Source organism: Castor canadensis, chromosome 8 (genome assembly GCF_047511655.1).
Source record: "Castor canadensis chromosome 8, mCasCan1.hap1v2, whole genome shotgun sequence".
NCBI lineage: Eukaryota > Metazoa > Chordata > Mammalia > Rodentia > Castoridae > Castor > Castor canadensis.
In genome coordinates, this window is record NC_133393.1 from 93,879,243 (window position 1) to 93,893,859 (window position 14,617).

The window sequence follows — 14,617 nt, forward strand, 5'->3', positions numbered from 1 at the left end:
GACCATTTTTATGCCAATATTATTCTGGTTTTGTTATTATAATTCTGTAATATAATTTGAAATTAGGTGTTGTAATACCTCTAGTATCCAGCATCACTTTTTTAGATCAACATTGATTTGGGCTATTTTTGGCTTTCTGTGTTACCATATAACTTTTAGGACGTTTTTCTACTTCTATGAAGAATGTCAATTGAAATTTTGTAGGAAATTTTACATTGAATCAATGCATTGCTTTAGATAATATGGTATTTTCATAATATTATTTATGTGGATCAATGAACATAAGAGTTTTCCCATCTTGTAGTGTCACTGCAGCTAGAACTGCAGTGCTTTATTTTTATTTAAAGGCCTTTCACTGAATCCTTGATTAGGTTTATTGATAAGTTTTCTTTATTTGATGCTATTATAAATGAGATTGCTTTTGTGATTTCTTTCTAAGCAATTGTGTCATTGGTATACTGAAATGTTACTGATTTTGTGTGTTGATTTTCTATCCTGCTACACTGCTTAAAGTATTTATCAGGTTTATAAGATTTATGGAATCTGTAGTATCCTTTCAGTATAGGATCATTTTATCTTCAAATAGAGGTAATTAGTATATTTCCTTTTCTGTGTATATCCCTTTTATTTATTTCTCTTGCACTATTACTTCGGCTGAAAATCCAAGTACTACACTGAATAAGAGTAGAGAAAGTGGAAATGTTTGTCTTATTCCTGATTTTAAAGAAAATGCTTCCAGCTTTCCCCATTCAGTAAAGAAATGACTACAGGTTTTTTTTGTTTATGGTATTTAATATGTTAAGATATGATCCTACTATTTCTAGTTCCTTTAAGTTTTCTATAGTAAATGATGCTGAATTTTGTTAATTATTTCTCTACATATATTGAGGTGATAATGTGATTTTTGTTCTTGAGTTCATTTATGTGCTGTATTACATTTATTGATTTGTTGAACCATCCTTCCATCTGTGGAATGAAACCAACTTGGTTATGGTGTGTGTTCCTTTTAATGTGTTGTTGAATTTAGCTTACAAGAATTTTATTGAAAAATTTTCCCGATGTGTTCATCAAGGAAATTGATCTGTAGGTTTCCGTTTTTATTATATCCTTATTCAGCTTTGGTATTAGGGTAATACTGGCTTTGTAGAATGAGTTTGGAAGTAATCCTTCCATTTCTATTTTTATGGAAGACTTTGAGGAGCATTGGTGTTAGTTTTTCTTTAGATGTCTGGTAAGTTCAGCAGTGAATACATCTGATCCTAGATTTTTTTTGTTGGGAAATTTTTATTACTGCTTCAATCTCATTGCTTGTTATTGACCAGTTTGTGTTTTTCATATACTTGCTTCCATTTGGGAATGCTATATTTGTCTAGAAATTTATCCATTTCTTCTACATCTTCCAATGTATTAAAATACAAGTTTTCAAAACATTCTTTGATGTTCATCCAGACCTCAGTAGTACTTATTTTAATATCTCATCTTTTGTCTCTAATTTTATTAACTTGTTTATTCTCTCTCTTTCTTTTGATTAGGTTAATTTAGGTCTTGTCAATCTTACTTATCCTTTGAAAGAACCAACTCTGTTTCATTGACCCTTTATAGTGTCCTTTCTGTTTCCATTTTATTAATTTCAGCTCTCATCCTTAGTATTTTCTTCCTCCTAGTAATTTAGGGTTAGGTTATTTTATGTTTTGAATACCTTGATGTGTATTATTACGTTAGGCAATTGAAAGTTCACTGATTTTTGTGATGCTGGTACTTATAGCCATTAACTTCATTGTAAGAACAACTTTCCCTGTATCCTGCAGGTTGGGCATGTTGGGTTTTTTTCATTTTAATGTGATTCTAGGAATTTCTTAATTTTGCTCCCTGATTTCTTTAGTGTCCCATGGATCATTCAAAAATGTATTATTCCCCGTCTATGTGTTTCTGTGTTTTCTGTAACTTCTCTTGCTACTGGTTTCTAGTTTCATTCACTTCTCACATGATAAAATAAATTGTATCAATTTTTATACTTTAAAGATTTCTTTTGTGGCTTAAAATATCATAAATTTTGGAAAAGTTTCCTGGGATTCTAAGCAGAATGTGTAATATAAGTCTGTCGAGTGGCATAGTCTATAAATGTTTGTTAAGTCCATTTGTTCTTTAGAGTAATTTAACTGATGTCTTTGTTGATATTTTTGTCTGGATGAACTATCTGTTAGTCAGAGTGAGGTTCTTAAGTCATTCACAATTACTGGAATGAGGGATATATGGCCCTTCCACTTGATGAGGCCATCAGTTTTCCAATATTCAGTACACATAAGTTTATACTTATTATGTACTCTTGATGGGTTGTTACCTTTCTTTGTTACTTCTGAGAAATTTTGGCTTGAAGTCTGCTCCATCAGATATGAGTATAGATATTCCTGCTTGCTTTCACTTTCCATTTGCTTGGAGTGTACTTTTCCCTAATTTCAGACTAAGTCTGTGGGTATATTTGCCAGTGATATGAATTTTTGCAGGAAGAAAACAGTTGGACTTTGTTTTCTTAGTCCAGTTTGCCCACCTGTGTCTTTTCATAGGTGAAATGAAGTCATTAATATTCATATTTATTATAGAAATGTATATACTAATTCCTGTCATTTTCATATATTTGTTATATTTGATGTTCTGCTTAATCCTAATTTTCTTATTTACCATTCTAGAAAGCATAACAGCTTGTTTATATTCTTGTTCCTCTTCTAGGTGTACTATTCCTTTAAGTATCTTTTGTACTGACAGCTATGGTGAAGATACTTAAGTTTCTGCTTATCATGGAAGATTGTTTTTTAATCCTCCAATTTTGAAGGATAACTTTAGTGGATATACCAGTATAAGTTTGCAGTTAAGTTATTTTCTTTTAAGATTTAATTGCATACTTCATACCTTCCTGACTTATAGCTTTTTCTGAAAGATCTGTTGCTATTCTTATGACTTTTCCTTTATATGTGATGTGGCACATCTCTCTTGCAGTTCATAACACCCTCTCCACTTGCTATACAGTTGGTGTTTTTACTATAATATTATATGGGGAGATTCTCTTCTGGTTATTTATGTTTGGCATTCTGAATTCCTCCTGGGGGAAAGGACCCAATTTAACAAAAATCAGAAATGAAAAGGGAAGATCACAAAAAAAACCCTAAGAAATTCCAGGAAATCATTAGGGACTACTTTGAAAAGATATGTATACAAATAAATTGGAAAATCTAGAAGAAATGGGCAAATTTCTAGATACCTATGACCATCTAAAAATTGAACCAAGAGAAAATCACCTGAACAGATCTATAACATGCAATGAAATTGAAGCAACAATAGTCTCTGAAAAAAAGAAAAGTCCAGGACCTGACAGATTCACTGCTGAATTCTACAAGACCTTTAAAGGAGAATACCAAAACTCGTCATGCTTTTTCATGGAATAGAAATGTAAGGGAAACTGCCAAAGTAATTCTATAAAGTCTTTATTATACTCATTCCAAAACCAGACAAGACACAACAACAAAAAAAGAGAATTACAGACCAATTTCTTTAATGAACTTAGATGCAAAAATCCTCAATAAAATACTGGAAGATCAAATTCAACAACATATCAGAAAGATCATGTACCACAATCATATCAGTTTCATCCCACAGATGCTGGGATGGTTCAACATATGCAAATTATTAAATATAATACAGCACGTTAACAAATGCATGATCATCTCAATAGACTTGGAAAAAGCCTTCAGCAAATTTCAATATCCTTTCATGATAAAAAGTTCTGATGAAACTAGGAACAGAAGGAATGTAACTCAACATACTGAAGGCTAAATATGGTAAGCCTACAGCCAACATCACACTAATGAGGAAAAAATGAAAACATTTCCTCCAAAGTCAGGAATAAGACAAGGGTGTTCACTCCCTCCACTCTTATTCAACATAGTCTTGGAATTCCTGGCCAAAGCAATAAGACAGGAATAAGAAATAAAAGAAGAGAAATGGTGAAGAAGAAGTCAAAGTATCCCTATTCATATATGACATGATTTTATACTTACAAGACCAGAAAAACTCCAACAAAAAACTCCTGTACACTATAAACAGCTTCAGCCAAGTAACAGGATCCAAAATCACTTTACAAAAATCAGTAACATTTCTATACACCAGTAATGAACAGATTAAGAAAGAATATAGGAAAACAATTCCATTTACAATAGCCTAAAAAAAATACCTAGGAGTAAACTTAATAGATGATGCGAATGACCTCTACAAGGAAAACCACTGATGAAAGAAATCATACAAGTCCAAGGAAAATGGAAAGATCATCCATGCTCATGGATTGGCAGAATCAGTATTGTGAAAATTGCTATATTACCAAAAGAAATACACATATTCAATGCAATCCCAATCAAAATCACAATGTCATTCATCACAGAAATTGAAGAATCAACCCTAACGTTCATTTGGAAGCATAAAGGACTATGAATAGCCAAGGAAATACTAAGCAAAAAGAACAATGCTTAAGGTATTATAATACACAACTTCAAACTGTACTACAGAGTCATAGTAATAAAAACAGCATGGCTGGCACAAAAACAGATATGAAGGCCTGTGGAATAGAATTGAAGACCCAGACAGAATAGAAGATCAACACAGCTAACATGCCTGATTTTTGACAAAGGATTCCAAAACACAAGACGGAGAAAACACAGTCTCTTCAAAACATGTTGCTGGTAAAATTGAATATGTTCATGCAGAAAACTAAAGCTAGATCCATGTTTTCACACTGTACAAGTATCAACTCAAAGTGAATTAAGGACCTTATTATAAGACCTGAAACTTTGAAGCTAATGCAGGAAAGACCAGGGCACACATTGGAATTAAGAGGAATTTGCAAAGACTTCCTAAATACAGCTCAAATGGCTCAGCAACTAAGAAAAATGATTGGCAAATGGAACTACATGAAATTAAAATCTGGTCATCAGATTGAAGGGGTAACCCAGAAAATGGGAGAAAATCTTTGCCTGCTGTCCACAACCTGCATGGGTATGCTGCATGAACCTGATTAAGAGCAGTGGGGAATGAGAATTCAGACACACATAGACATACAGACATAGAACAGAAAAGTGGGATCAGGAGAACTACCCTTTCCTGATGGAAAACATGAGCACCTACCTGAGCCAAAGTGTTTATTTTATAGGTCAGTAGAAGGAAAAGAATCAGGTATAAATCAAGCTTCAACAATTCTTTGATACAAGGTAAAAGGAATGAGGTCTGGTGGGCTAATTTTCATAAGGTTATAGAAGCTTAATTACAACACATCAGTTCTGGAATCATCAAGGCATGCAGGACACCTCATCTAAGGTATTGATTAATCTGGCATCAGGGAGTCTCCAAACAGTTTGGGTACTTTATCTAGTTTTGCATCAGGGGCCTGGTATGCAGACACAGCAGGTTGTTTTCTTCAAAGAGATGCAGGAACAAAGGTCAAGACACCAGGTGCTGGGAAAAATATGGTAGGAAAGCTCTGCAAGCTCCTATAAATGGAGAGGCTGTGCACACTCCATTATTTCCCAGTCCAGGGTTTGTGTCTGGTCTCCAACAACCTGCTATACAACTGATAAGGGATTAGCAAACAGAATATACAGGGAGCTCAAAAACTAAACTCTCAAAAAATCAATGACCCAATGAAGAAATGGGAAAATGAACTTACATACTTACATGGAAATGTCACAATGAAACTCCCTGTACAACTATCTTAAACAAACAAGAATGCCATCTTTTTTTTTTTTTACAAAAACAAAGAACAAGAAATAAAAACAGGTCCTGTCTGATAGGTCAGTATCAGTGGGATAGGGAAGGGTCCTGAGGGTGAATATGGTAGAAATATTCTGTACACATATGTGTAAAAGGGAGAAATAGTGTTAGCAGAATAAATTTAGGTTTATTAATTTTGATATGGTAAGATGTCCATGATGCATCTGTAAGTTTAAAATGTAAGTGGTATTTAGTTTGATTCCATTTTGTAAATTATTTATCAAAATATACAAAGAGATATTAATAAAATTTGCATAATAAACCCAAAAGATAATGGATGTACACACCCCAAACTTTTAACATTGGCTAAACTGGTTAGCATGACAGGGAGGATAGAAAAACCGTTTAATTATTTCCTTTAACATCTCAGCATCTTAGTGCCCTTCAAATCATTATGATAAGCTTATTTTGTTATTATAACTTTTCAGAAATAAAATAGACCTTGAAAACAGGGTCAAGTGATATTTTATAGGCTAAATATTAATCACCTTTTCTTGGTATTTATACCTAAGCAGTGTAACAAATGATGATAAAATGACCTTTGCAAATACCCTACATAAAAGACCATTACTCAAAGCACATTAGTCAACTCAATTACATCACTTCTATGCACTGCTTCTCTTTCCATTTCTGTTACGCAAGTCAAATGTTAAAATATGTTAAAATGATGTCTTCTCTTTTGGTATTAACAAGCTTAAGATGACCTCAAACTAATTTAGATCAAACCAAAATACAAAATCTTACACATCATGCAACAATGATAGTCTGCCTGCTAGAACATAAAATACTTAAAAATGGCATCGCACATTGTAGCACTTACACAACATGGTATTATGATGCAAGGAGAATGTTTTCACTTAATAGTAACAATTCAAAAAACATAAACAACTAAAAATTATTGCAGGACAATAATGTAATTAGAAGTCCATATTTGTATTTGAATGTTTTACTGCCTCCTCATAGTCAACATATGACAAAATTCATCATTTTCTTCACCATCACCAGTTCCCTGATTTCTATAAATATAAGCAACTGCCTGACAACACTCTTGTACTCACACTCAAAAAGGTACACTTCCACTGGGCTGTTTCTATATTTTCCTTGCCCATGCTCATGGATTGGCAGAATCAATATTGTGAAAATTGCAATATTACCAAAAGAAATCTACATATTCAATGCAATCCCAATCAAAATCACAATGGCATTCGTCACAGAAATTGAAGAATCAATCCTAACGTTCATTTGGAAGCGTAAAGGACTATGAGAATGTTTTCTATGCATTTAGCTTATGCTTGTATCTTTCCTCCTTCTTCTAAGCCTATGTTTCATTATAATGTTTGATTAATGGTGTACCAGAAATCTTATACATACTATACATTCTTTCTTATTTTTCCTTGATTACTAAATGCTTTAATTCATCTACCTTATCTTCAATGTCTGATAGTCAGTTTTTTGTTCAATATAGTCTCCTTATGGGGCTTTCAACTGAGATTTTTATTGGTCTTCCTGGGCTTTTTGATTTCTAATATTTCAATTTGATTTTTTCAGTATCTCTATTTCTTTATTGACTTACACTTTTAAATTCCTGCATTTTCTTCCTTATTTTATTCATCTGTTTACCTATATTCTCTTTGGTTTCATTCAGATCTTTCTGTTCTCTTTGAATGCTGCTCAATCTTATAATCATTCTTTTGAATTTCATTCATTGTATCAGTATCATTATAATTAATTACTGTGGAATTGTTCAATTTTGCAGAAGCCTAACCTCATTTTTCATATTTCTTGTGTTACTGTGTTGAGATTTGTGTATCTGGGGGTGACTCATTGGTGGAAATTTTAATCGCCCATATTCTTTCATGCTTGCTTAGCAAGCATGAGGCCTTCAGTTCAAACTCCACTACTGTCAAAAAAAAAAAACAAAAAAAGAAAAGAATGTAGGAGAAAAGAGGAGGCCACCTTACAGAGTTTCACTTTTCTTATAATTTTAATTACATTTTGTCAATGAGAGGACTTTGTGAAAAATTTGGAACTGGTTAGAGAAAAGGAAGCTATTCTACATAGTTCTTTATAGTCAAGCTGGTGAGTCAATGTGGCATCTTTATTAGACTTTCACTAAAGTGTTTGAGAGCTTCCTACTTTGCTGCTAAAGCTATTGTTAAGCACTGTGTCAGAAACTACTGCAAAGCACTACCATTTTCTTACCCTATTCAGCAGGAGTTCAAAATGAAGTCTTTAGTATTAATTTCCTCAGCGTTCCATCAGAAACATTCAGGCTTTCCTTACCTAGGCTATTCAAATGCAGTATGAGGGTTGGAGCCTGTTTCATTTAAGAACAGATTGATAGGTGAATTAATTTTCAGCTACAGTGGAACCTTAAAGAGAACAATGAATGTGGAATCTGTTCCACAACAAGTGTCCTTCTTTTCTTGAGGTATAATTTCTTAAGCTCCTGTGCCAGGAAATGAGAATTGGGGAGTGCACTTTCTGAAATACAAGGGGACATCTCCTACTAATTCTATTCAACACAATTTATTTCAAAAGGACATTGAAGAAGGATAGAAATGTTCAGGGATTGTCATTTCCTAGTACATACTTATCACATTAATCAAAGGAAATGATTCAGTCATGTGAAGAAATTCCTCAGATTATGAAAATGCCAAAATATGGGAAAAAGAGAAGGAAAGCTGGATATGAAAAAGATAGCAGCTGTGCTACTAAACAAAGTCAACATAAGAAACCAAGTTCAGATTCAGGCAATAGCATGGGAGAACTCACATGATTATATTGAGCAGAGAAGCCAAAGTTCAAATTTTGTGGTTTCTTTTTTATGAAATTCCAAAAAAGGAAGACTAATCTATAGTGATTGAAAGAATGTAAATGTATACTTTAGTTCAATGGCAGATGGAGACAGGATGTCAGACAGTAAGTGAAGAAAGGAAAAGGGAACAATTCACAATAGTCCTCTTCATAGTTATAACAGATGTGCATATCTGTCCAGTGCATTGGTTTACAATGATTGTATGACTAGTCAAACTACCCCTATTCCCAGATGGCATGATTTTGTACCTTAAAGACCTGAAAAACTCCTCCCCAAATCTTCCGAACACCATAAACACCTTCAGCAAAGTAGCAGGATATAAAATCAACTTTAAAACTCAGTAGCCTTTCTATATACCAATGAACAGATTTAGAAAGAATATAAGAAAAACAATTCCATTTGCAATAGCTTCAAAATAATCAAACACTTAGGAATAAACTTAACAAAGGATACAAATCACCTCTATGGGGAGAACTACAAACCTTTGAAGAAAAACATTAAAGAAGACTATAGAAAGTGGAAAGATCTCCCAAGCTCATGGATTGGTAGAATTAACATAGTAAAAATGGCTATGTTGCCAAAAACAATCTGCACATTCAATGCAAATCCTATCAAAATCCCAATGACATTCATCACAGAGATTGAAAAATCTACCTTAAAGTTCATTTGGAAACATAAAAGACCATGAAGAGCCAAGGCAATACTGAACAAAAAGAGAAATGTTGGAGGTATCACAATACCCGACTTCAAACTATACTACAGAGCCATAGCAATAAAACCAGCATAATACAGGAATGAACATGAAGAAGGGTGGGAGAGAATAGAGGACCAGGATATGAATCCACACAACTATACAACTAATCTTCAACAAAAGTACCAAAAACATATGATGGAGGAAATACAGTCTCATCAAGAAATATTGCTGGGAAAAGTGATTGTCTGCCTGAAGGAAACTGAAACCAGATCCATGCCTATCACCTTGTATTAGTATCAAGTCAAAGTGGATTAAGGACCTTAATATCAGATCTGAAACCTTGAAGCTAGAACAGTGAAGAGCCAAGAATACATTGGAAGCAATAGGCATAAGGAAGTGTTCAAGCTACAATTAGAAAAACACTGTTTTTGTTAGTTGTGCCATGCTCATTAATTTTTTACAGGTAATTATGTTAATAAGAGAAATATTTTGTATTTTTAAAGTACCTTCATTTCACCTTAAAGAGTTTATATATTTGGAGAAGTATAATCTCCAAAATGTTAAGAAGTATTGAGAATTTTATGTGACTATTAGAAGACCACATACTACTAAATGTACTTTATTCTGCAAAATATACAAGGGGTAATCATACCATTTCCTGCTTAATTTTAGAATTTGAAAAATAGAACATGAGCAACAATATCTATGTTTGGGCTTAAAACACACATCCAGTGAAAATTTTGACCTTTATCAATAATCAAAATTCATACTATGTACTATTTTATTCAGTGATTCAATGCTTACCTGATTCTTGAGTGATTTTGTTTTATGTCTAGTGATACTGGATTTTAGATACTTCCATGTAACAAATGGGGTAAAATTTATTTTTATGGTAAGGATTCTTAGTCCTTTATCTCTGGTGACACATCCTAGATATTCCTTCCTTCCCAAACAATGTTATTAAGAGTTTTGATAATTATGATATTGATAGCAAAATAATATTTTTCTTCTTGGTATGGATTTGAAAACAGTCAATGTCATGAAATGTACAATAAAGTTTGATAAACAGAGAAATATATAAGTAAGTTTAAGCTGCATTTAGACAAGGAAAACCCTAAGTTAATACAAAGATAAAGGACTGTGAGAGACCAAAGAAAAAATAAATATTTTAAGCTTGGGAAAATTGAAGGCTTAAAATAACGCATAGTAATTTTATAAATACATAAGTGAGGAAGTATAAGGGACTATCAACACGTGTATGTAAATGAAAAAATGAGACCTGTTAAAACTCTTCTAGAAAGGGGGAGGGAGGATAAAGGAGAATGATGGAGGGGGTGAATTCAAGTATGATATATTAGAACTTTTGTAAATGGCACAATGTACCCCACTACAACAATAAAAAAGACAAAAAGATGCATAATGGGAAATCTTTCAACACAGAATATGATTTTATGACTAATAAATACAGCATACAACATTATTCATTTGCTAAAGTATACCCAAAAAACATGAGTACATCTTAAGAAAGCATGAATTAGAGAAAAAATTGGGAATATGCAATAGATTTCAGTGAAATGAAATGATGTCTCAGTATCAATATAATTCTATCATCATATTGATATTGCAACATCAGACAAACAAGGAATTAAGTAAATAACAATAGTCTCTATTGAGAACTATGCATGTAGCATTCACCACTCTCAGGTTTTACATATATTATGTGGGACAAGTGACATTAAAAATAATAATGATGGCTTGCATTCAGAACAATGTGTTTGATTAAAACAGGTTATTTTTATACTTTGTGGTTTTAAAATTACAGCTTTATAGAGGTTCTTATGCAAGTTTTTATCCAGGTTTTCACTCGAAGCCACATTACAGACCATTTACTCTAAAAATAATTATCAATTCCCCTAAGGACAATTTTTCTTAGTTGTTTTCATTACAATTACAATTAAGTCCATTTTTAACTGAAAATAAGTAAGATCATGTGTTCTGCATCAAGGACATTAATAACATTACTTACAACTTCTAAAACATAAATTATTCTTCAGAAAGGAGCACACACAAAAATAAACATATGAAGACCCAGAATGCATTTGAAAAAATCAATGTTCCTTCTAGTGTTATCTACATGTAAATGTTTGGCTTTTTAGTTAAGCCCTAGAAAGAGATGAAAGGATGAGACAAGATTATCCAGGCAGATGAATCAACATAGGACATAGAAACAAGTGTTCAAACACAATTTGTTGGATACAATATTCAGATTTCTCCTACCTTATCATCTCTGATAAAACAATACACTATTGAAAGAACAGTGTCCCAGTGATAGAGTTCTTTAGTACATTCAGATAATTGTGAAACAATAAATTATAAAATTTACACAAAACATCTCAGCAAACACAAAATGCTTTATTATATAATATTTAAAACAGAAGTTCCTCATGACAGACTATTGACTTGTCTTCCTTCAACAATCACAATTCTATGTATCCCACAACACATATTGTGAGTGGGAATAATAAATCACAATAAATGTGACCAATAAATGTTATTATATTCATTTCTTGGATATTATGACTATCACATAAAAATTATAAGAATTTTCAGTATTTTATTTGATATGACATCAAAATTGTTTGATTGTCATGTTTATAACCTTTCACAATTATCTGTAATTCAAAATGTAAAAAGTATTAAAAACACTGACCCTTCAATAGTTGCACAGCTTTTTTAAATAAGTTGTAAATACAGATTTTCAAATCCTTCTGTACTTCAATATGTAACTCAACATTCTTGTAAAGACAGAGCACTGGTAAGCCATTCTTCTTCTCTCCCAAATACTTCATTCTACACTGAAATATATGACTGATTTAAATGTTGTCTTGGAGATATTTTTTTATGTTGGTACAAAAATATATCAAATTACACTCTTTTCTACAATTTGATGCAATCAATTATCTGAAGTATAATTGATGTACACTCTATGCAAGATTGACTATAGAATTTTGAAACCTACTGAAATCACCATAAGAAGGCAACTAAGGTAGAAAGGAGAAAAATAGAGGGGATGAATCAGTTTGGGTTATAATACATGTATGCATGGAAATGACACAATAAAACACTCTGTGTAGCTATCTTAAACAAAAAAATTTGCTATTAGTTTTCTTTTTTTTTAACAAAATCCCAGTCAGAAAGGCAAAACAAATCCTGTCTGGGGGGAGAATACCAACCAGAGAAGGAGAATATAAGGAAAAGGGGTTGGAGGACGAATATACTGTAAATATCATGCACACATATATAAATGGAAAAATGAGATCTGTTAAAATTAGTACAGGAATGTGGGCAGGGGAGATAAAGGAGAATAATGAAACAGGTGAATTCAATTATGATATATTATAAGAAATCTTGTAAATGTCACAATGTACCCCCAGCACAATAATAATAAAAATAAAGTATAAAATAATCCTTCTGTACATGCATGACCCATTCTTTCCCAAGACATGAGAATATTTTTTGATCTTATTTTATTGAAAATGATGTCTATGCATTTAGCTTGTACTTGTATTTTTCCTCCTTCTTCTAAGCCCACATTTCATTATATCAATCAATTAATGGTATCCCAGAAAACTTCTATATTCTGTATACTCTTTCTTATTTTTCCTTGATTACTATATCTAAATGCTTTATCTACCTTATTTTAGCAGTCTGACACTGTCTTTTGCTCAATACAGTCTATTAATGAGACTTTCAACTGAGTTTATTCAACTTCTTGAGCTGTTCATTTCTAATACTTCAAACTGATTTTTTCAGAATCTCTACTTCTTTATTGAATTACACTTTCAAATTCCTGCATTTGCTTCCTTATTTTATTCATCTGTTTATTTGTCTTGATTCATATCTTTGCACTGTCTTTGAATGTTGGTCATTCTTACAATCATTCTTTTGAATTTCATACAGTACATGTCATTGGAATCAATTGCTGAGGAATTGCTCAATTGTGCAAAAGCTTTATTACCTCATTTTTCATATTTCTTGAGTTTCTGTGTTGAGATCCATGTATTTAGAGGTTAGTCACTACTGGAAGTCTAAATCACCCATATTCTTTCATGGTTGCCTAACAAGCATGAAACCCTGAGTTCCTAACACCAGTGCAGTCAACAAAAAGAGAAAAGAATGGAGGAAAAAGTGGAGGCCATTTCTCAGAGTTTCCCTTTTCTTATAATTACAGATTCTCAATGAGAGGACTTTGTGAAAAATTTGTAAGTGGTGGAAGGAGGGAAGTTATTCTACATAGTTCTTAGAGTCAGGCTGGTGAGTCAAAGTGAATCCTTATTAGCTATTCACTAAGTGCTTGAGAACTGCCTACTTTACTGCTAAGACTACTGTTAAGCACTCTCTGAGAAACTACTGAAAATCACTGCCATTTCCCACTAACCTTTCCTTACCCTACTCAGCAGGAGTCCAACCTGAAATCTTAAGCATCAGTTTTTCAACTTTCTGTCAGAAACATTTAGACTTTCCCTCCCTAGGCTACTCAAATGCAGTGTGAGGGTTAGAGCCTGTTTCATTTAAGAGCAGGTTAATGAGTCAATTAATTTTCAGTCTAGTGGAACCTTTAAGAGAACAAAGAATGTGGAATGTGTTCTTCTACAAGTGTCCCTCTTCTTTTCCTTCAGGAATAACTTCTTAAGCCCCTGTACTTGGCAAATGAGGATGGGAAAGTGGAATTTTTGGGACATAAAGGGACAAATTTTCCCTACTAATTCCCATTTAACACAATTTATTTCAAAAGGACACTGTGGAAGGGTAGAAGTTTTCAGGGATTGCATTTCATTGTACTCACTTTTCACATTCATCAAAGGAAATGATTCAGTCCTTGAAGAGATTCCTCCAAGAATAAAAATACCAAAATGTGGGAATAAAAGAAGGAAAGCTGGCTATGACAAAAGCAAAGAATCTATGCTACTGAACAAACTAAACATAAGAAACCAAGTTCCGGTTCAGGCAATAGCATGGGAGAACTCACATTATTATGTTGAGAAGAGAAGCCAAAGTTCATACTTTGTGTTTCTATTTATGATATTCTAAATTAATCTATAGTGATTGACAGAAGATAAGGGTATAGTTTAGTGAAACAGTAGGTGGAAATAGGGGGTGTCAGGGAGTGAGGAGAAAAAGGAAAAGGGAACAATGCACAATGGTGTTCTTCATAGTTATACAGATGTGCAGATTTGTCCAATGCTTTGGTTTAAAATGATTATATGCACCCATATGTAAAACATGCACAATTA